The sequence below is a fragment of the Orcinus orca genome, chromosome 20 (assembly GCF_937001465.1).
Source record: "Orcinus orca chromosome 20, mOrcOrc1.1, whole genome shotgun sequence".
In the NCBI taxonomy this organism is placed as follows: domain Eukaryota; kingdom Metazoa; phylum Chordata; class Mammalia; order Artiodactyla; family Delphinidae; genus Orcinus; species Orcinus orca.
This window is the reverse complement of record NC_064578.1, coordinates 15,039,904-15,062,121: the sequence shown is the minus strand read 5'-3', so window position 1 is coordinate 15,062,121 and position 22,218 is coordinate 15,039,904. Positions and strand designations below refer to the sequence as shown.

Genomic DNA, 22,218 nt, shown 5'->3' with positions numbered 1-22,218 from the left:
TTGTTCAAAATTTATCTGTACTGAAAACATAATTAGGTTATTCACAATAGCAGCTGTAAGCCCTCTCATTATTTAGTGATTCTTAAATTGGCTTAATTCTTATTTTCAGTTTCTTTACTCCTGCAATATTATTTTATTCGTACTGTAGTGCAGGTTAGCCTCAAATAGTTCGGGACCTTAGTACAAATAGTAAATCTTACAGTTATTATATAATAACTGTAAGAATTCAAAATTCTTTCGGAATTCTGGCTCTACCCAGGACAGTATTCCGAACTTTCTAGGAGATACAGGTAATTCATGTAACCTTCAGCTCCTTTTTGAGATAAGCCATTTTCTATGGTTGTTTTATTTAAATTAATTTGAAGCTATTTATTGAGGCCTCCGTATGCAAGCATCTGAATGTATCCAAAGATGAACGTACCCACCCTCTACCCTTAAGGAGCTTACAGTCTAATAGACAGAAAAAATATCTTTAATACAAATAGTGAATTAGGTTACTCAGAGCTGAAACAGAGTGGTGTGGAATTTCAAAGGCTGGGGAGATCATGTGGTTCAAGATTAGCTAAAGCGGTGAGTAGGATTTTAATAGGTAAGGACCATCTATAGGCAAGAAAGTAACTGTTTTAAGCTCCTGTTTATTCATCTGTGAAACAAAAATAATATTATTTACCTCATTGAGTTTTTGTGAGGATTAAATGAAAGAATGAATATAAGGTACTCTGCAAAGCTCATGAAAAGAGCACAATAAATATTAGCTTTAAAAATACCCCTCTCATAAAATAGCTAGCTAGTGGGAAGCAGCTACATAGCACAGGGAGATCAACTCAGCGCTTTGTGACCACCTAGAGGGGTGGGATAGGGAGAGTGGGAGGGAGTTGCAAGAGGGAGGAGATATGTGGATATATGTATATGTATAGCTGATTCACTTTGTTTTAAAGCAGAAACTAACCCACCATTGTAAAGCAATTATACTCCAATAAAGATGTTAAAAAAAAAAAAGAATACCCCTCTCAAAGTTCTAGCAGCAGGAATAGACAGGTGGTGTTGGGAGAGTCTGACACTACACCTGAGCATAGGGTTAGTGGAGAGGAGTAAGGAGAGATAAGGCAGCAGAAGAAATTTGAGTGAGAACTCTCATTCAGCAAACATTTATTAAATACATTTTGCTTCCTGGAAAAATAGGGGGAAATGGGGAAATGGTATTAGAAACTAAAACCGACCTGTTAGGGCGAAGACTCTCTTTGCTTGTTTCCCACTGTGTCCCCAGTGCCTCCAAAACAGAGCCAGGCACACATTTGATGTGGAATGACTATTTGTGGGATAACTTTACCTTGTTGGAGAGATGATGAGAAGAGATTCCATAATCCTCAGCATGAGGAAATGAGGCTCCACAGAGACAAGTGGAGGAAGAAGAAGGAACATACTCAAATCTCAAAGCCTCTGCTAGGAGAGAGAGAGTGAGAGAGAGAGAGTGTGTGTGTGTGTGTGTACATATGTAAGCACATTTCTAAGGACGGTAGATGTGCACAATGGGTATGTGGAGGCCGGCTGGAGCAGTGGAGCGGGTAGAGAATGCTATTGCTTTCCGTAATGAAGTAAGCAGAGCTAAGTTGATAGGGGAGCCAGATGAGTGGGGGAGCTGCAGAAATGATAGGGAAGGAATTTCGGAAAACCGAGAAAGGGCCAGGAATATGGTGATGTAAAACCTCTATCTCTCCAAAATTCAAGGTGTTCACACACACACCCTGGGTGGGTGTTTCATACAAACCAAGTGCCAAGTACTTGTGTAGTACCAAGTACCACACCTGGATTGGTACAGACCAGGGGGAACGGACAGGCCAAAAGAAGTTCAATACCAGTGATGTGTGGTAGGAGCTGGACTTCAAGCCCCTCGAACCCAGGAATTTACAGAAATCTGGAGGAGGGCATTGGACTTCCCATCAAATGAGGGTTAGGGAGATCAAATCATTTGAAAAATTAATGTCAAATGTAAGGTAACTTTGGCTGCTTTGGTCATTGTAACTGATAACCTGCTGGCTAATTTTGGCCCAGGAATCATCTGCTCCAGAACAGGATCCATGTGATTTCCTCCCAGGTTTTGTGCTCCTCCTGGGTATTCCTTCGTCACCTTTATTATGGTCTTTCTCCTGTATTGTAATTATTTATGTTTCTGCCTCCCCTATTAGATTGAATATTCAAGACTGGGCAGTGTCCAAGCTCATCAGCATCAGTGCAGCTGGGAGGCTACAGCTGGAGTTACACATGTTTGTAAAGAGACACTGAGGCCCATTAGAGAAGGGAGTCAGAAATATAAAATCCAAGCCCAGAATCCACCAGTTAGGAACCAGAACAACCAAAACAAATAAACAAAAACATCAGAGACAAGGCTTCCCTGGTGGCGCAGTGGTTGAGAGTCCGCCTGCTGATGCGGGGGACGCGGGTTCGTGCCCCGGTCCGGGAAGATCTCACATGCCGCGGAGCGGCTGGGCCCATGAGCCATGGCCGCTGAGCCTGCGCGTCCGGAGCCTGTGCTCCGCAACGGGAGAGGCCACAACAGTGAGAGGCCCACATACCGAAAAAAAAAAAAAAAAAAAAAAAACCATCAGAGACATCATCAGGGGCTCAGTTGTAATATTTTGACATAGCCATCCACATAGCCACTTTTATCTCCAAATCTTTTTTTTTCATTCAATCATTTATTCAACAATATGTAGGTTAAAATTTTCTTTCACGTCATGAAGGATTCCCCCACCCTTCCCCAATAAGTGTTTATAGAGCAAAAAAAAAAATCATGAAGGATTCACTTTTATAAGAATTGTCCTCCCACTGTAAACAACTAGAAAATAAGATAAAACATATAAAACAACTGTTTTCAGACATTCTATTTAGGTAGTACAGGAATGAGATCTCTGAGAGACAAAAAACAAAAAAGGTGAGCCCTATGATTGGTCCAGATAACTGGCTGGAGTCAGTTTCCAAGACACAGTCTGGGAAAAGAGAATCCAAAGAGAGGATGGTAGTCTTGCTGAGCTGAGAAGCCTGAGATTGGTATCTCCAAATCTTTAAAATAAGGTGCTTTGGGATCTTTTTTGGTTTGCACTTGGTTTATCTACCACCACCATTTTCTGAAATTTTCAGAAAAAAAATTTTTTTTAATTTCAACAATCACAACAGTGGAAAAAATTTGTATTCCTTTTTCTGAAAGGCTGTATTTATTCTTAACTGTCCTAGAAAGGATGGATGTGAGCTTCATGCACACAGTTAACTACTTAATCCACAAAAAGAAAAAGAAAAACTTCTAGTGATTGTTAACACAAAGCCAAGTGTCTGTGCTCTGCCTTTGTGTGGATGACAGGGTTTCTGAGGGTATTTTTCCCTGTCTTTACTCTCTTGCCATCAAAGGAGGAACCAATTAGGCCAAATAATAATATTTAAAATCTGACAGCCCTTGGGAGCCTGAAATGAAAACCTGAATCTGCCATGTGGATGCTTTAGAGCCTGTGTTCTAAGTGTGACCAGGGACTAACCCCAGCCTGAAGCCACACGACACGTACTCCCAGTGCCTGGACATAGCAGAACTAATTAGAGAGCTAGGATTCTCTGCATCTGAATGTCACTCTTTATATTTGTTGATGCAAGTTAGAATCCCTCTTCATGTCATATAAGAACAAAAGCAGAATAGCCTAGAACACAGTGAATAGTATAGAATACTCAACTTGTCCTTGTGCCTACAACAAAGCAAAAAGGGCTTGAGAGGGATTTTTAACATGTGAAGTGTTTGTGCAGAGACTTAGGACTTCTGTGACTGTGTGTACAGAAGAATTAAACAACAAAAGCACAAACTGAAGAATTTGTGTATTTTGCTGCTGTGACTTCTCCCTGTATCCTCTTCTCTTTTTTTTTTTAACTTTAGATGTCTCTTTTGATAAAGGAATAAAAATTAAGTCTTTTATAAAGGAAGGTAAAAACATAGTTTTTAATGTAAGCCAGATACTATACATTGCTTTTATTGAATTAGCCAGAGAGTACAGTATTTTGTGTGTGTGTCACAGGCAGCTCTGTGTACATGTACAGGCATCAGGACTAGGGGGTGCATGGATGTTTTTCTGCATTGCCATCCTATGTCCTAGCACAACCATGTGTGTAAGTTTGTGTGTGTCTAAGTGTGGCCGTGTGCAAAGGAAAGGGACTTCTGCTCCATTATTCCAAGCAATTAAATTCCTACAGCACTAGGATGAACGGGAGGCCCTGAATTTCTTTTCCTTTGCAGTAATTGCCTCAGCAATCATCTTTGATCAGGGAAGAGCAGAGGAGGAGAGTCCTGAAAGTTGACATCCCTGGTATAAATATATACATTTACATACACAGGGACAGCACAGCTCCACAGCTTTTTACTGACGTCTCTGACCTGAAACCATTGTAGCTCCATTGACACTTCATTTAATTGAATCCTTCCCTAGCAGTGCAGAAGCCAGAGGACTTGAAAGGGGGAGGGGAGAGGAAGGATGGGTAATCAAGGCAGACTCTTCTGCTTGAATGTCTAGAAATGACAGGGAAGTAATTGCTTTTGAAAAGCAAAAAAACCGAAGTAGCACAATTTGTTCTACTTAGCAAGATGATAAAAGGGGATAAAGATATAGGGGTTTTGCCCCAAACATACCAAAATCCCTATTCCTGAAAATAAAACTGATTTGGATTTCTGTGCAAATAGGAATGAAATGGTGTTTTTAAAAGAAGAAGAAAGAAAATACAATCCTAAGAAAGAAAAATCCAGAGACTTTCCTCGTTCAAAATGGCCAGAGACAACGGTAAGTTCATTCGGAGCCCCGAGCGACAGCACAGCCCCTTTTGTCAGCTTCAAATCAGTGAGCCGGAGGGTCGAATCAGTTTAACCTGCCTCCGTGAAACATCACCCACCCGCCTGACCCCAGAGCGGCCTCATTTTTATGGATGCAGAAGCTCATGGTGTAATTCATTCCCCTGCACACCCTGCTCGTTCAGTCGTCTGCTTTTACCACAAAGGTACACTGCATATTCTCTGCCGGCTGAACAGATGAGATATCAGTCTGCTTCCTGCTTAATGCAGGAGGTACCCTGCCTTACAGCTGAAGAGTAATGTCCCTTACCCGGCATCAATCTGGGGACCTAGATCAGCCATGCAAATTAGCACATGTCCACAAACTCAGGGTTTTAAAGAAATCAATCTGGATCTGGAGGAATCAGGAAGCAGATTTAGGAAAAATAAAACGTGAAGGATATTTAATAACCTTTGACTCCTTTGTCATCAGCTCTCCATATTTTCTTTTTTGGTTATACGTTAATGAGAACATGAGAGTGTGTGCACAGCAAGCAGCTGCTTTGCCCTCTGGTTTAGTACAGGGTCCGATCAAAATAAACCAAAAAACCCCAACATAATAACAATATGTTTCTAGTATATAGCACCTTTACAAAGCACTCTCACGTACATTGTTAAATTTATCTAGACTTTTCAACAACCTTGAGTAGTAGCAATAGCAGCAGCTTTATGACCCCTTATACAGATCAGGAAACCAAGGCCCACATAGTTTAAAAAACTCACACAATTTTTCACTGTTGACAAGGAGGACAGAAGAGATTTCTGAGGTGCAGCAAGAGGGGCCCACTTCTGGACCCCATATTAGAGGGCTCTGCTCTGGCCCTTCTCTGGCTACATCTCATTCCTTCCCATTGCTTGAGGATGGGATGAAGGGAGGGTACCCACTCCACTTACCAGTCCTCCCCACCTCCAGATCACACTCCACTACGCAGGACTCTTGAATTTCAAGTGTGCTTCCAAGACCTGTATGGGACTCTTCCCTAGGGCCTTCCTCTTGGTCTGCACCACTAGGCCCAAGGAGTAGCCAAGGGACGACTGTTTGCAGGAGCAGGGAATGAATGTTGGATGTGCAGGGAGAGTGTTCACACACATGTTCATGAAATCATTCATAGCAAGGAGCAAAAGCAGGGTAGAAAGAGGAGGGAAATGGGTTGGAGTCTGAGGACTGTGAGCTAATCACAGCTGTGATCTATATATATATATATATATGTGTGTGTGTGTGTGTGTGTGTATATACATACATATGTATGTATATACATATGTACACAAATATACAAGTAGGAAGATAGAACATATTTTATGCAACCATTTGATATATAACTTTTAAATATTTAGATATATGGTATGTACACCTCCATTTAATCTTTCTCCCCAGATTCTGCAAATGTTAGAGGTAGGCCAGTTGAAGTAGCATTGGTGTATATGGTAGAGATAAATGAAAATTTGGAAGAGATTATGTAATCTAGATTGGCATAAATTTCCATTAACTCTCTTTAAATGCTCAAACAATTTATTGGCCTTCATAATTCCAGCAGTTTTTCCAACAATTCATTAAAATCTGAAGTATCAATGTCTTCAATAATTAAGGGTACTAATGATGGATCTGATGACAAAGTAAACAAGAATTTTATGGGTTTTTTTTTTTTTTTTTTTTTTTTGCGGTACGTGGGCCTCTCACTGCTGTGGCCTCTCCCGTTGCAGAGCACAGGCTCCGGACGCACAGGCTCAGCAGCCATGGCCCACGGGCCCAGCCGCTCCGCAGCATGTGGGATCTTCCCGGACCGGGGCACGAACCCACGTCCCCTGCATCAGCAGGCGGACTCGCAACCACTGCGCCACCAGGGAAGCCCGGATTTTATGTTTTATAAGTGTATTAACACGAGCTTTGGGTTAATTACTTTGCCAAGTTCCTAAATAATACTATATTGCCCTGAAAATGTTAATAATATCTTGGATAAAAGTGAAACATTTCCTCCAGGCAATTACTAATTCATCAGCGAGAGCAGGATTAAAAGTTTGCCCCAGATTCTTGACTAAGTTGATCAGCTAGAGAGCAAGAGAGTCAATTCTGAGAGAAGGAAGGTAGCCCAAAGCAGATGAGAAAATGTATTCATGTGTCTCCCTTCAGGAGTTCACATTTGGTTTCTATAGAGATCCTCCTGCTAACCTAAGGGACAAGCTAAATCTCATCTCTTCCGTGAAGTTCTCTCTCCTAACACTGAACTTCCATAACACTTTGTATGGAGATTACATGAGGTCACATGTGTAGGCAGAGTCATGAAGCCTCTAGTATGGAATTTGGGTTTTCTTCTGGTTGCAGTGATGAGTTCCTGTAGGGTTTTCATCATTGGAAAGATGCTATCCAGTTTACATTTTGTTCATTTCCCCATCTACCTCTTTATGCCAAACCATGAGACCCTTCAAGGGATAAACTGTCTTACTTACCCTCATATCTTCCAGTGTCTGAGCAAAGGACCTGTTTCTTAGCAGGCAGTTAATAAATAGTTATTGAATGAATGAGCCTCTGATGAATGTCTGCACCTAAGCCTAAGCAAACTGCTTCAAAAAGAGACACAAAAAGTTCATCAAACAGCTAGATATAGAATTAACTGTATAAGCCAGCAATCCCACTCCTAGGTATATATCCAAAATAATTGAAAAACAGATATTCACACATATATGTGTACACGAATGTTCATAGCAGAACTATTCACAAAGCCAAAAGGTGGAGACAACCCAAATGTCTACCAACTGATGAATGGTTAAAGAAAATGTGGTATAGCCATACAATGGAATATTATTCAGCCATGAGAAATGAAGCACTGATATATGCTACAACATGGATGAACCTTGAAAAAATTATGCTAAGTAAAAGAAACCGGACATCAAAGTTACACAGGTCACATTCCATTCATATGAAATATCCAGAATAAGTAAATCCATAGAGACATAAAGATAGAAAATGGTTGCCAGAGGCTGATGAGAGGAGGGAATGGGGAGCGACTGCTTAATGGGTACAACGGCTGCTTTGAGGGTGATGAAAATATTTTATTTATATGTTTTTAATTTATTTAATTTATTTATTTTTGGCTGCATTGGGTCTTTGTTGCTGTGCACGGGCTTTCTCTAGTTGCGGCAAGTGGGGGCTACTCTTCGTTGTGGTGCGCAGGCTTCTCATTGCGGTGGCTTCCCTTGTTGTGGAGCACGGACTCCAGGCATGCGGGCTTCAGTAGTTGTAGAATGCAGGCTCAGTAGTTGCGGCTCGTGGGCCCTAGAGCACAGGCTCAGTTGTGGTGCATGGGCTTAATTGCTCCGCAGCATGTGGGATCTTCCCGGACCACGGCTCAAACCCGTGTCCCTTACATTGGTAGGCGGATTCTTAACCACTGCACCGCCAGGAAAGCCCTGAAAATATTTTAGAACTAGATAGAGGTGATAGTTGGACAACATTATGAATGCACTAAATGCCACTAAATTGTACACTTTAAATGGTTAATTTAATGTGATGTGAATTTCATAAGAGACAGACACACAAACAGACTTTAAATCATTTAAGAAATTTGGCAGATAAAGGAAAGAGAGAAGTGGGAGGAAGAGAGAGTTAAATAAATTAGTGGCTCAGAAGGTTTTTGGATAACAGGAAGACTTTTGTGTATTTTAAAGCAAAAAGGAAAAGACTGAGAGCAGGGTAACTCTGGGGTCTTCCCAGGTCTAGAAAGCTGGAGACTCAGACATAACGTGACAGTAAAGAGTTTGATCATACACTCTGGTAAAGAGTGTTGCAACTGGGATACCTTCAAGGAGAAATGCAACTGGAAGGAGCATTAGAAATGATCTAGTCCACGCTCCCTATTTACTAGTTACTCCCATTCAAGTGACTTTACCAAGCCCACAGCTGTGTAGTGGAAACCAAGTCTCCAGACTTACTGGGTATAACAACTATGTTTATTTTTACTATATTAATAGTTGGGATTATCCACAAAGACCATTTGCTGTTTAATCTGTTGTTTATCCTTCAGTTTTCATTTTTTATTCAACAAGTGTATGTGATAAAGTGCTAGGAATTCAGGAGGCAGACATGTTTGGCAGATGAGTCCCACTTAACCCTAATTATAACATGTGTGCCATTAACTCCCAAGGCCCGGTAGCCTAATAATATTGCCAAGAAGCTAGCATGCTGGGGATTTATTTATCTTTGTAGCTCTGAAGTCTGATAGCAAATGAAGTGTGTTCTGTGTGTATGTGGTTATGGGTGTGCCTGTGTATGAGAGGTATCTTTTATTAATTAATTAACTTTTTAAATAGGAAAACATTCTTAGAATGCAAAAAGTACAAAAGGTACACAGTGAAAATTCTCTTTTTCTGTGTCTCCCACCTACCCAATTCCTTTACCTAATGGCAATCCATGTTATCCAGTTTTTGTGTGTCCTTCTAGAGTTATTTTATGCATATGACAAACAAATACATGTATGCATATACTCCTCTCCCCATTTTTACACAAATAGCATGCTGTATACCCTGGTCTGTACTTTTTTATAACATCATGTTTATAGATATTTATGTTTTTTCCTGGACCTCTCCTGTTATCTATTTTATTTTCCTGAAATGGATACAGAGAAGGAATTTCTATGTAGGAGAGTCCTCAGTCATTTCTATAGCTTCATGATACCCTATTGTTAGATAAGCCATTATTTTTTTAACTAGTCTCCTACTGAGAGACATTTAGGTAGTTTCTAATCTTTTGCTATTACAAAGCTGCAATGCATAGCCTTTTACCTGTGCCATCTTACATGTGTGTGCAGGTATATCTGTAGAATAAATTATAGAACTGGACTAGCTAGGTCAAAAGGTATATACATGTCATTTTAACGTATTTTGGAAAATTGCATCCCATAGAGTTTGGTGCTTGTTTCCACTCCCATTAGCAATATCTGAAAAAATTTGTTTTGCCACATCTTCACCAGTACATTGTGTTGTCAATAATTTTGGAGTTTTGCCAGTATATTAAGTATAAAATGGTGTCTCAGTGAGGATTTAATTTGCGTTTCTCTTGCTTTGAGTGAGATTGTTTTTAATATGTGTAAAAGTCATTTTATTTCTTTTCCTATGAACTCTTTGCTTGTTTTCCATTAGGTTATTGGACTTTTATACATTGATTTATAGCAGGTTTTTGTATACTATAGAAATTAGCAATTTGTTTATGATATGAATTATAGAACTTCCCAGTCTATCTCTCTTTTTACTTTGATTATGATGATTTTTGCCATATAAAAATTTGTTTTATTTTTATTACAGTGACCTTATATATCCTTATATTATGACTTATGGGTTTTGTCTCATGTTTTGCAATGACTTCTCTCACTCCAATATTATTCTTTTTAATTCTCTCATTTTTTCTAGTAATTTTGTGGTTTTATTTGTATGCTTTTAATTTATCTGAAATTTATTTTGATGCATTTGGTACATTGTTGGGTGTTGTCCCAACACCATTTTTCCATCACTGAGCATACAGTAAACACAAATGCAATTTGTGTTTATCCCTCCAGTACAACTTGAATCAAAATATGGCTTTGGATTTCCTAATGAATCAATATTGATTGAATTCCTATTATGTGCAAGGCATAATTTCGAAATGTTTTCTTTCTAATTTTCCCTTCAAGAAGAAATGTAGACAGGATTTTAAGCCTTGATATCCAGAAACTTCTCTTAGTAGGTAAAAAAAAAAAAATCTTCAACAACAAAGGGTCTCTTGCTATCAGTAGGAACTAGTTATAACTCTCCAGTGAGACAGTGAGCTAGTTCAAGCTGCAAGCAAAGAAAACACAAATGGTTCTTTGTAGGTATGAGTCCTCCTCTGTAACTAGGACAAGAAAATTAAATAGATGACAGGACAGATCTTTAAAACCACAATATCTATGAACATGAGATCCTGCTATGTATATAAAGACAGTGATGATAGACATTATGTAAATATTCACTTGAAATAGGGCTTGTGGGCTCAAAATGCACCAGTACCAAGAGATTCTAAAATAAGGCATTGTCGTTTTGTTTTTTTTTTTAAAGTGAATCACACTGTATGGACACAGCAGGGGTTTTTGGGGTTTTTTTTAAGATGTTGGGGGTAGGAGTTTATTAATTAATTTATTTATATTTGCTGTATTGGGTCTTCGTTTCTGTGCGAGGGCTTTCTCTAGTTGTGGTAAGCGGGGGCCACTCTTCATCGCTGTGCGCGGACCTCTCACTATCGCGGCCTCTCTTGTTGCAGAGCATAGGCTCCAGACGCACAGGCTCAGTAGTTGTGGCTCACGGGCCTAGTTGCTCCGCGGCATGTGGGATCCTCCCAGACCAGGGCTCGAACCCATGTCCCCTGCATTAGCAGGCAGACTCTCAACCACTGCGCCACCAGGGAAGCCCCAAGGCATTGTCTTTTAAGTAAACTTTGCTTTAATATAAGAAAGAATACCATGAAGACTGAAAACCTCAAATCCTGTATTGAAACAATTCTAGTTATATAAACTATTAATAGGAACTCTATGATTTGTTAGAGCTATTGATGAACTGTTCCTCCAGCCTTACTTTACTACAGTCTGTAATCACTGGCTATTTACTCTTTGACCTAATAGCCATCATGCTTCTAGCCCAAATCTACTAATTATCTGACATTGGAAACATCATACCCTAGAAAAGATTCTAATAAAAACCAAGTTGTACTCTATATTGCACAGATTCATAATGTGTACATGTGTATGTGTGATTTATCCACATACAATGTTAAAGAAATATCTGTGGGGAGGGTACAGGAATAAGAGCCAGGGCATATGAGTCAGAGGCAGAGGAGAGAGCAAAATGCAAGGAGCAAATACAGGGATACCCACTCTTTTAAAGAACATACAGAAACGAAGTGTGAACAGGAAGGAGAGGCATTTACAGTTTGATATTGCCCATGTATATCATAAATAGCCCTGATTGAAGGCAGCTCCAATAATACATCAAATTCTATAAATTATTAATTTTCAAATCTCTCTCTCCCATTGGGGTAAATCTGCATTTGCTACAAGGCGAGAGACAGTTTTATTTTGGCTGCTCAGAGCACAACCTTCTCTGAAAGCACATGAAGAGAGAAATTCCGTATCGGCCCCTGTTCTTCTTAGGGCTATGAATGACTTTGCCTCTACCTAAACCTGCTAAGGAAAGGCTAAGGGCATTTATCTTATTCTGGTTCTAATATAAAATGAGAAATTTTGGATGGTTTCATTTTTTTGTATCTGTCATCAGAGAAGTGGGGATGTTAATGCCCACCCTACAGAGGTTTTCTTATGGTACATCAAATAACATGTGGTCTAGCAGGTAGCTAAACTTCAGTAAAAGGTAATGATGATAGTGATAATGATCAGTGTCTCACGAGACAGAGGTGAGTGAAAATGACCTGATTCCACCATGCTTGGAATCATCTAGTTCCATCTAAGTCTCTCTACTACCAAAAACCCTTACTGTAGATCGAGCCTGGGTCCATCTGGGGATTTGTGAAGCAACATTGGCTCCTCCAGAGCCCCAGCTCAGGCTGACCTGGTAACCTCTTGATGTTACCACATTACTTATTCCTACTTCTTTTGTGAGGCCTAGGAATAATTTTTGAAACAGTAGCGATAAAAAAAAGTTTCTGATGAAATAATGAGCCTTCCTTATTTTGAGCTTTCCTTTGATGCTTGCGACCTCCCTCCCATTGTGACTCTTTGTCCACCATTGAAAAGGCCAGTGTCCTCAATTTGTGCCCAGCTGGAAAGAGAACACTGAGCTGAAGAGTGCAAAGAAGCAAAGAAATCACACTGAGATGATATTTTCCTTTATGAGACATTGCAGCAGTAATAACAGAGAGAATGTCTTATGAGCTGACCATCAGTTTCAAATACGGAAAATGTTTCCTGGCTTTGGGGCAGTCATTATGCCCTTACATTTTAGATGTCACTAACAAAGCAAGTGAGAGGTTTGTCCTATATAAATAACATATTTAACATAAAGAGAGAAAAGAAAATGATAAAAAAGACTGCTTCCTAAATCCTGATATGTGCCAAGAGTCCTGCACATTTGGTAAGAGAGTCGCATTCTTGATCCTGATGCTTTATTCTTATCCCTCTCCAGTTCACTTTCTTTTTTTCATAATGTCTTGCTATTTTTGTATGATTTTGATACCTTCTTTTATGTCTTTAATTACTTTCAGTATACTTATTTTGCAGTCCAGATTGTTCTATCACCTGAAGTTCTCAGAGGTCTAAATCTGCTGTTTGCTTTGTCTACCACTCTCACTCATGGCTTTTAGTTTTGTAACATGTCAGTACATCTTTGGCAGGGCTTTCTCTACAAGAAACCTAGGTGACCTATATGAAGCTGTGGCCCTCCAGAGTATTTCTGGATTTGCTCCTGCCAAATGCCACAAGAATATTACCAGCTTGAGACCAAGTTTGATTTTCATTCTTCAGCTTACAGGTCACTGAACTTGGTGGGTAGTAAATATGATAAATTTCCAAACCTGTAAAGCATAGTCACAAATTCTCAGGGGAGACTTTCTGAGAATTTCCCACCCATGCGCCAAGAAAAGACAAGCACCCTGTGATAACAGATAGATTTATTTTCTCTAGGCCATCCTTTTAAGGATCACAATTTTACATGGGAATTATCCATTCCAAATTCCTGACTTTCATGGGCCCTGTCCCCATAGGGGGTTAAAACCTAATCCCTGCGGTCACTGAGACTGGGAAGTGCTCCTCAAGGCAGATACATTTTCCATGGCTTACTCCTCTCATTTCAGTTCCCTCTTTGTACCTGAAACTTGGGGAGTTCTGTACTTGCAATCTTAGCCATTTTTTTTGGCCACGTAACATGGCTTACAGTATCCCAGTTCCCCGACTAGGGATTGAACCCGGGCCCCGGCAGTAAAAGCACCAAATCCCAACCACTGGACCATCAGGGAATTCCCCTCAAGCCATTTATTTAAAAGACTGTATGTTCTATTTTATTCGGAACATCTGAACATTTTTGGTGGAAGCGTTTTTCAGATACCTGTTCCACCATATGGCTGGAAATAGAACTATGAATTCATTCTTCGTGCTGCAGCCAGAGAGAATATTTCAGCATACAAATTTGATTTTGTTATCAGTCTTACTTAAAACTGGAGTTGCTTCCCAATGATCTTAGGGTTGAAACTAAAATTCATAACCTACAAGACCCTAAATGGACATTACTTACTTCCCCATCCTCATGTTGCACCATATCCCTTCTCATTCTCTGTGTTCTACTTACACTAGAGTTCTTTCCAGTTCTAGAATGTACCTCACTTCTTCTTACCCTAGCAACTTTGCACATTCTGTTCCCCCTTTCTTGAACACCCTCACATTCCTCCAGTTCACTCACCCTTTAGATCTCAACATAAATGTGTAATTGCTGTTGTCTAGGTAAGTTGTCTAGTTGTCTAATATATGTGTATATTGACCCAGGTACCCTCTCCTTTATTACAACTATCAGAGTTGTGCTTTTTCATTTATTTTTGTAATTATTTATTTAACGTCTTTCTCACCCACTGGACTTCAAGCTCTGTGAAGGCAGGTGCCATGTCTGTTCTTTTTTTTTTTTTTTTTTTTTTCCATGTCTGTTCTTGTTCACCATTTTTATTAGTCAGTAAAAGTAACACTAGCTTCTACCTTCACGCTAACACAAAAAAGTCCTGAAATCTCAATAATTTCATAACATAAAATTTTATTTCTAATGCCATAGTCAGATGCAGATTAGCCAACTCTTCTCCAGCTGGACCCCAGAGACCCAGATTGTACCACCATCTTCAGCATGTTGCCATCAAGGTCACAGTGGAAGGAAAAGAGAACACAGGATCTTGTGGGAGATTTTTATGAGCCAGACCAGGCATGCATCACTTCCACCCACATTCCATTGGAGGGAACTCAGTCATAAGGCCCTATTACAAAAGAGCTGGGAAATATAGATTACCTATGTATCCAGGAAGAAGAGGAGAAAATGGTTATCAGTGAGCACTCAAGTCTCTGCCACACCATTGTATTTTCAGCAAAGAGCAGTTCCTGATAATAGGAAATTCTCAATAAACACAGATTGAATGAATCAACAAATGGATGAATGAATGGATGGAGGATGGATAGGTGATAGAGGGTGGAGGATGGATGGATGATTTTGTTGTCAATGATTTAGCTAGTCTGTAAGTTCTTTAAGCGTAGAGACCATATCTGTATTGTTCATCATGATAGAGAAGTTTAGGGCATATATTAGGAGCTCACACAAGAATAAATGATCCCCACTACTTGGGAGATTTCGTGGAAGAGATGGACTCCTAGTGGATCTTTAAAGAGTATGGAAAAAATTGGAAAAGCAATTTAAGAAGTGAATTTATGAAGGAATAGATAGGGGGAAATGTAGAAGAAAGGTTAATGTGAATATGGTTGAGAGTAAAAAAGGAAGGAATCAGTGGAGAATGGAGAACCTTAGAGAGTAATGCCTCACCAGGCTAGTGTCATCTAAATACTGTGTCTGCCAAGTCCCAGACTCCATCATTTTCTCTTTTGATGTATTATAGCCTTACACCTAGGAGTAAGGGTGCCTCTTTAGTGAAATAGCACCTTTTCCCCTCCCATTTTGACCCTTAGTGTTTAAAATGAGTAAAATGTGCTCAGGAAGTATGTATTTGGATTAGTCAGAAGTTGGTACTACAGAAGACAGTTTGCCCCTAACCATGCAGAATGGTAAACCACACTAGTTCCAGCCCCAGCTGTCAGGCCAGGATTTCGCCCTAGCCCTTCTCCAATCAATACATAGGACTGCCTGGTGCCATCGGGAAGGAGCTGTATTTTAAAAATGAATGAAGTAGGACAGCCAAAATCTTTCCATTCTTTATGTTCTCCTCTGCTTTCTGCCCAGGAATGGGGACCCCTGAGATCTGCAGGTGAGCTGTATGAGGGTGCCACCCTCCCCTGACCCGAGAAGGGGCCAGGGCTACAAAAGTAGCCAGCCCTACATTACAGCTTCTGAAATGCACTGTCAGAGTTAGTGACAGGGGAGCCGCTCTACCTCTGGGGCTACAGCAGTGCAGTGAGCTTTAGTGGATCAATACTTTAGTCTTGTCATGCTAATTGCTCATTGGTTGACATTCATGATCCTTCCTTGCTCCCTCCCTATGTAAACTCTTTACAGCTGGAACAGCGAGATGCAAAAATCCTGAGCCTTCAAAGCCAGCTCCTGAAGAAGAGAGAGGGCCTGGCAGCTGAGGTATGGTGCTCCCCCATTTTCTTGCCCCCCCCCTTAAAAAAGCTTCATGTGTTTCTGCATGTGATGGTGTGATAGGGAGACGCACGAAAAAATGCCTGGGGTTAACACGCCTGCAACAAGTAAATGGTATTACCTTTTCAGAACAAAACAGTATCTCCCCTCCTTCCATTCCTCTTCCACACCCGCCCCCCCAAAAAAAACCAGAAAATAGAAAAATACCCACCCTTTCTATGAGTTTGGTTTTGGTCCTTCTTCTGTTTTGGTGAATCATTCACCTTCCACCAGCTCACAATGAACATGTATCTGTACTGTCCTCTTTGCTCCCTGACTAGGGCATGTCAGACCGAGCTGCCGTGTGTGTGTGTGTGCATGTGTTTGTGTGTGTGTGTGTGTGTGTGATCACGCCTACCATATTGGCTTCCTGTCCCTGGAACATCAGCTTTTCTAGCTGGCTGAGCCTGTCCCCACAACGACTGTGGCCACTGAAACCACACCAACTCCTACCCTGTAAGCTTCAGGCCTGTGCTATGCAGGGTTTTGTTAAGCCGTTTAGTATTAATTGATTTTTTTTCCGTTTTTTTCTTTCTTTCCCTGGGCGGGTCAATAGCTGGATGCTTCAGGAGCAGAGGATCTATCAACTGCAGACCAAGCATAGGGAGACGCAGGCAGACCTGGAACAGAAACCCGGCCAGCTCCAGCCGCTCCAACAGTTCTTGGTAGCCAGACAGTCGGCAGCAGGAAGCATGCCACGGGCCACGAGGCAGGAAATGACCCAATCCTCGAGGTCTGGTAAGTTTCCTCACTTTTGGAAAGTAAGGCAAATGATAACCAAGCCTGTTTTTCCTTCCTTGAAAGGGTCAGCAGCATTTCTGCTGATTTCAGTTAATGAGTTAGAGATCAAAATCAGGATGCCCCCCACAGATCTGCGAGGATGGAGGGGTTGTGAGGGAAGAATGGGAGTTTGCGGGATAGACGAGGGCTAACCAAACTCTGATCCTATGCTGAGCCACTGCAGCCAAGCAGATGTCCTGAGTATCGATCCCTGCATCTTATTGATTTCCTCTTGGGGCCAAGAATGGGGTGGACCTACGGAGGACAAGAGGAGAACCGACACCCTCCCAGAGGGCCATGCAACCATAATCAGTGATAACAGTGTTAAGTGGTCAGCCTGGAGATGAGGTTTGCTCAGATCTATTGATCTGCACTCCCCTGAGATATAAATCCTTCTGAATTCGCTTCCGTGGATATAAGTATTTATAATTAAAATAGCCTAGGAGCCTCTTACAGGCACAGGGAGAGTGGCCCATCCCAGGGTGGGGTTTGATATCAGTCTCTTCCCTCTCCCTACTTTGTGCACCCTTCCCACTCTCTTGCATCTGTTTTTACATCTCGTTCTCTCTTTTGAACCCTATTTTGCTCACCCTCTGAGTGACAGGCACAATGTCTCAGGCTATCGGAAACTGGGAAAAATCCATTCTTTCTGAATGCAGCCTCCAGCTGAGGAAGGAGTGCCGCTCTCCCCAGTCAAGGCTATAGTTTCTGCATTCAGGAGCCTGGACTCAGAAAGGAATGGGCTGTTTGGGGAGTGGGGACAGTGAGGGGAAGACTTCTTTAGTTGTTGCTTTGTTCTTGCTTTCATTGGGGCATCAGATTGGTTTCGGTAACAAACAGCTTTATCGCCCAAATGTGTTAACCAATGCCAAGACCCGGTGTTGCCTTGCTGGCTATGTTAAATCTGGGAGGATAATTTGAAGGGTCCCACACTCCCGTTTCTCAGCACCTCATAAATCTAAGCTCACATGAAGTGAACAGAGCATCCCTTACCCAAGGGAAAAAGGAAGGATGCTGAGTACTTATTTAGGAGCAAAGCCCTTGAAGCCAGCCAGCAAGAACAAAACCATTGACCAAATCTTTGTCCACTGAAAGATCAACCTTATAGAGGATTGGAACTATTCAGCTTTAATGTTTAAAAATTTGGGTGGCAAGGAGAATGGTCTTTCAAATCACTTGCTGTGCTCCCTAAACCTACCATCTGCTTTGGTGTCCAGGATACAATCTTTTCAGTTTTGGAACTTCTGACTACTTCCATCAGGTGTCTGCCTTGCTTCAGTGCTTAAACCTTGAACTGTGTGTCTTTGTGCTTCTGCCTCAGCAGGTTTCATTAATTTGTAATTGATGCCTACAGAATTGTTTAAGGACTTCTAGATTTTATGCTCGTCAAGGGTGTGTGTTAGGGTGTGTATGCACTGTCTAGGATGTGGGGAGAATTCACTGGGTTTTGCTTCTCCTTATTTTAGAATGTTTAGTCACTCTGGTCCATCTGTGTGAGCTAATAAATGTATGTCTATGTATCTCTTTGCTGGTGTCTGTACTTGGGAAGCAGTGAACATAAGCAGGTTAGAGCAATGCCCCACATTTCTCTACCATTTGCATTAACTGTGTCTTCCCCAGATGCATATTAAGCTTTGCTATTTTTTTCTTTTTATTCAGAGGTGGTAGTTTCAGAACTCAAATCTAGCTCATTTGTCTCTTTTAGCAAATGATTGAAGGTTAGGGATTATTCCAATTGGCAGTCAAGGGTCAGTATTTTGGACTCCACTTGGCTTAGATAATTTATATAGAATAAAAGTCTAATAGGTATAATCACAGTAGCCTTGGCTTAAGAATGTTTCTAAGCATACTTGAGACTGATAAACACTTCAAGCTAAAAATGCAAGAATGTTCCGGTTAGTGACTTGTATGCTTCTGTGGTAATGGAGAGAATGGGAATGCAGTTCTCTTTGTTTGATTTATATGGCGACACCCAGAACGTGAAAGGTGTATTTTACTGTAGAAATAAACTTTCGACATTGACCTAGAGAACAGAAGACCCAGGCTGGAACTTAAATCCTTCTCTGCTAGGTTATAATGAAAAGCATAATTTAAAAGAATAGATTTTTTTTTTAGGAAGAAAAACCCTGACATTGGTGTCTTTCTCCCATTGTTTGTAATATTTGTCAACATGTGCTTGCATGATTTCTCTGAAGAACAAGACTATTTGGAGAAAATGATCTAAATTTTAGAATTGAATACACTTCACTAATTAAATATGTTTTCTTGTGCTCTTAGTGCCACTAAATCTAAGTAGCACATAAATTAATTCACTGCTGTCTTGTGCTACTGTTTCTACAGGTCATATTTGAAAGCTTGTTGCCAGCCATAGGGAAATGGAATCTTGGATGGGGAAAAAAAATCACACCTTTTATTATGGAATCATCTAGTGGCTTAGGATAACAATCTTCAGTGTCTACTCTTGTAGGAATTTAGCCCCTTTGTTATAGATATAGTCATATGCTATATTTGCCTTTTATGTTTTACTATATAATGATATATTTTTCAGTCCCATTTTCCTAATAGGTTTTACATTCAACATATTTTATAATGCAAGGATAGAAATAATTCACTGTTGTTTCTGTATTCATAGTGTAGAATATAATGATATCAATATTTCACTGTTATTTCCACGAAACCATATATGTATTATGTTTCAAGCCTTTCTGAACATCTTGACATACTCATTTGATCCTTAGAGCAAACTTAGGAGACAAGTTAGAGCAAGAGTCATTATCTCCATTTTACCAATAATAGACATGCACAATGTGAGGCAGATATTTGTGTCAGACTTGGGCCTATGACCTGAGGCTATGGGCTTCTGGTCAAGTGCTCTTTCTAAAACTGCCTGCTGCTGCCATTAATGTTTAATAAAATTTTAGCATATTCTGTATTTCCAGCACCTATTACAACCACTGACATGCATATAAGGCAAATGTTGGTCGATCTTAATTGATAATTAGTATTCTACTCATGCAAGAAAAGGTTACAAGTAAGTATTTCAGGCATCTTTCTTCGGCCTTTATCATACCACAAGTAGCTGCAGAATCCAATGTCATGACAAATCTTTTTTATTAGCCTCAGAAATTCTGTGAATTATTAATATGCCTAATCAATAAGTTTGCTCCCCAGAAACATGCCCCTGTCAAAACATAGTGACTATATATTATTTACTATAAGTCACTGTATTTCACAAAACCCTTACACACATATTTAGTCTTCATACTTACCAACGTTTGCTTTTAAAGAAACATTATGTAAAATTTGAAGCATCTAGATGAAGTGCTTAAAGTCAAGCATAAACTTTTCCTCTTCCTGAAAAAAGCACTGCTCCTTCCCTCAACCGTCTCACCAGTTCAGGGATTCTTAACCTTCTCTGTGCCATGAATCCTACTGCCAGTCTGCCATAGACCTGAAGCCTATGGACCTCTTCTCAGAATAATGCCCTTAAATATACGAAATAAACTATATAGAATTACGAAGGAAATTAATTTATATTTAAATTCAGTTATCAAAATATTAAAATCAATTAAATATTTAAAACAATTTTTATGTTATATGTGTACTTTCTATTAACATGTTGATAGTTCCAGTGATAGATCTACAACTATAATTTTAAGGTGGTGATAAGAATAAGAGATATTCTGAGATTACCTACAACAATACATGATATGGCTGTAATATGAAAATAGCTGTAACCATTACTGTGGTTTGTTTCCTACAGTTATAATTGAAGGAAATGGTAAATTGTTGTTCAATATTAGTGAAAATAAAGGTGTGATTTTTTTTTTTTCCCCATCCAAGTTCACAGACCCACTGAATTCTATCCATGAACTCTTTAGGAATCAGTGGATGCCAGGGTAGGAACCCCTACTCTAGCTAGTTCCTACTCATTTTTCAAAACTCAACTGAAGCATCATCTTGTCTAATGAACTTCACTAACCCTCTCCCAGATGGAGTTAGCTGCCACTCTTCTGTGCCCCAAGAGAACCCACAACCTCTCTAACCCAACATTTAGCACAGCACAGGGTCTGCATCAATTTACTTGTCTGTCCCTCCCAAAGAGTACACATTCTTGAAGCCATGGGTCATGGCTTATATTAACACTACCCAGCACAACATCTGGCACATGGCAGCGGTTCACTCGATATTGAAAAGGAAGAGGAAGGAAAATTCAATGAGGAGGAAGCCATAAGTCACAGAAAGTTAAAATTAACAAAAAATTAAAGTCAGTAGCTTAAATGTCTGCTTGAGTCAAATTTTCCATGAATGGCACCTTCATATCCCAGGAAGTAAAGATGTGGATGATGTTATGCTTCCCTTTTAGTGCAACTCGTAATTTATAGCCTCCTAAAAAATCATAATCCCATATTGAGGGACTAATAATAATAATATCCCAGTTTCAGACCTGTTTTTTTCCTTTTAGGTTCTCATTAATACAGACAAGGGAAAGAGTCTGTAGGGACATTGAGAGAAGGACTTTCTTCATACCTTGAGCTTTTAGGGCTTTTCAGTCAAATTTAAAAAGCCAAGAAAAGTGATTTTGATTTTAAGGCACATATACAAATGTGTAAATTCTCCCTAAAACCATATGTACTTGAAAATGATTATTCAGATTTCCTTGAAAAATAGAATACTACTAATAAAAGCCTCAATTCTTAGCACAAATGCTTTGTGTAGGATAAGCATAGATGCTTATTCACAGGAACTTACCCTTTTAGACATGCACTCAACTTCTTAATATTAATGTCACATAAAAATCAGCATTAATTCATGCATAGTAATGTTGTATGCACCTCTTCTTTCCCAATAATAAATACTTGCCGTCCCTACCCAAATGAATGGACATTTACATATCAATGTGAGGCTGCATATTTCTTGGGTACAAGTTGATTTTGATCTACAATGGACTTGTTTATTATAGGAAGAAGAGGATAGAGATCTAAATGGAGATAAAATTGGAAAAAATTTATAGCCATTTTTATTGTCTAGTAGATGTTTTCCATTCAATATTTTTGTGCACGAATGCATATTGAACCTGAGTCTTTGATTACCACTTCAGTAGCTTTCAATACACCTCTCTCTATAGAATATCTTATTGAAATATACTAGTCAACCCAAAATTTAGATTACAGAATTGAATCTGAGTTAATATAGAGTCCTAAGATCTTGACTCAAATAAAGCTCATTTCACACCATCATTTAAAAAG

The 22,218-nt window shown here is 39.9% G+C and overlaps 1 long non-coding RNA gene across 1 annotated transcript in view; it reads left to right on the top strand.

The window, feature by feature from the left end:
• LOC117202631 (uncharacterized) overlaps positions 1–16,922 on the top strand; it is a 67,535-nt gene extending 50,613 nt beyond the window's left edge. The window contains exons 7-9 of the long non-coding RNA XR_004485118.2: positions 4,712–4,808; positions 16,064–16,138; positions 16,746–16,922. This is a non-coding gene — a long non-coding RNA (uncharacterized LOC117202631). The remainder of the gene's footprint in view (positions 1–4,711; positions 4,809–16,063; positions 16,139–16,745) is intronic.
• The last annotated feature ends 5,296 nt before the right edge of the window (positions 16,923–22,218 follow it).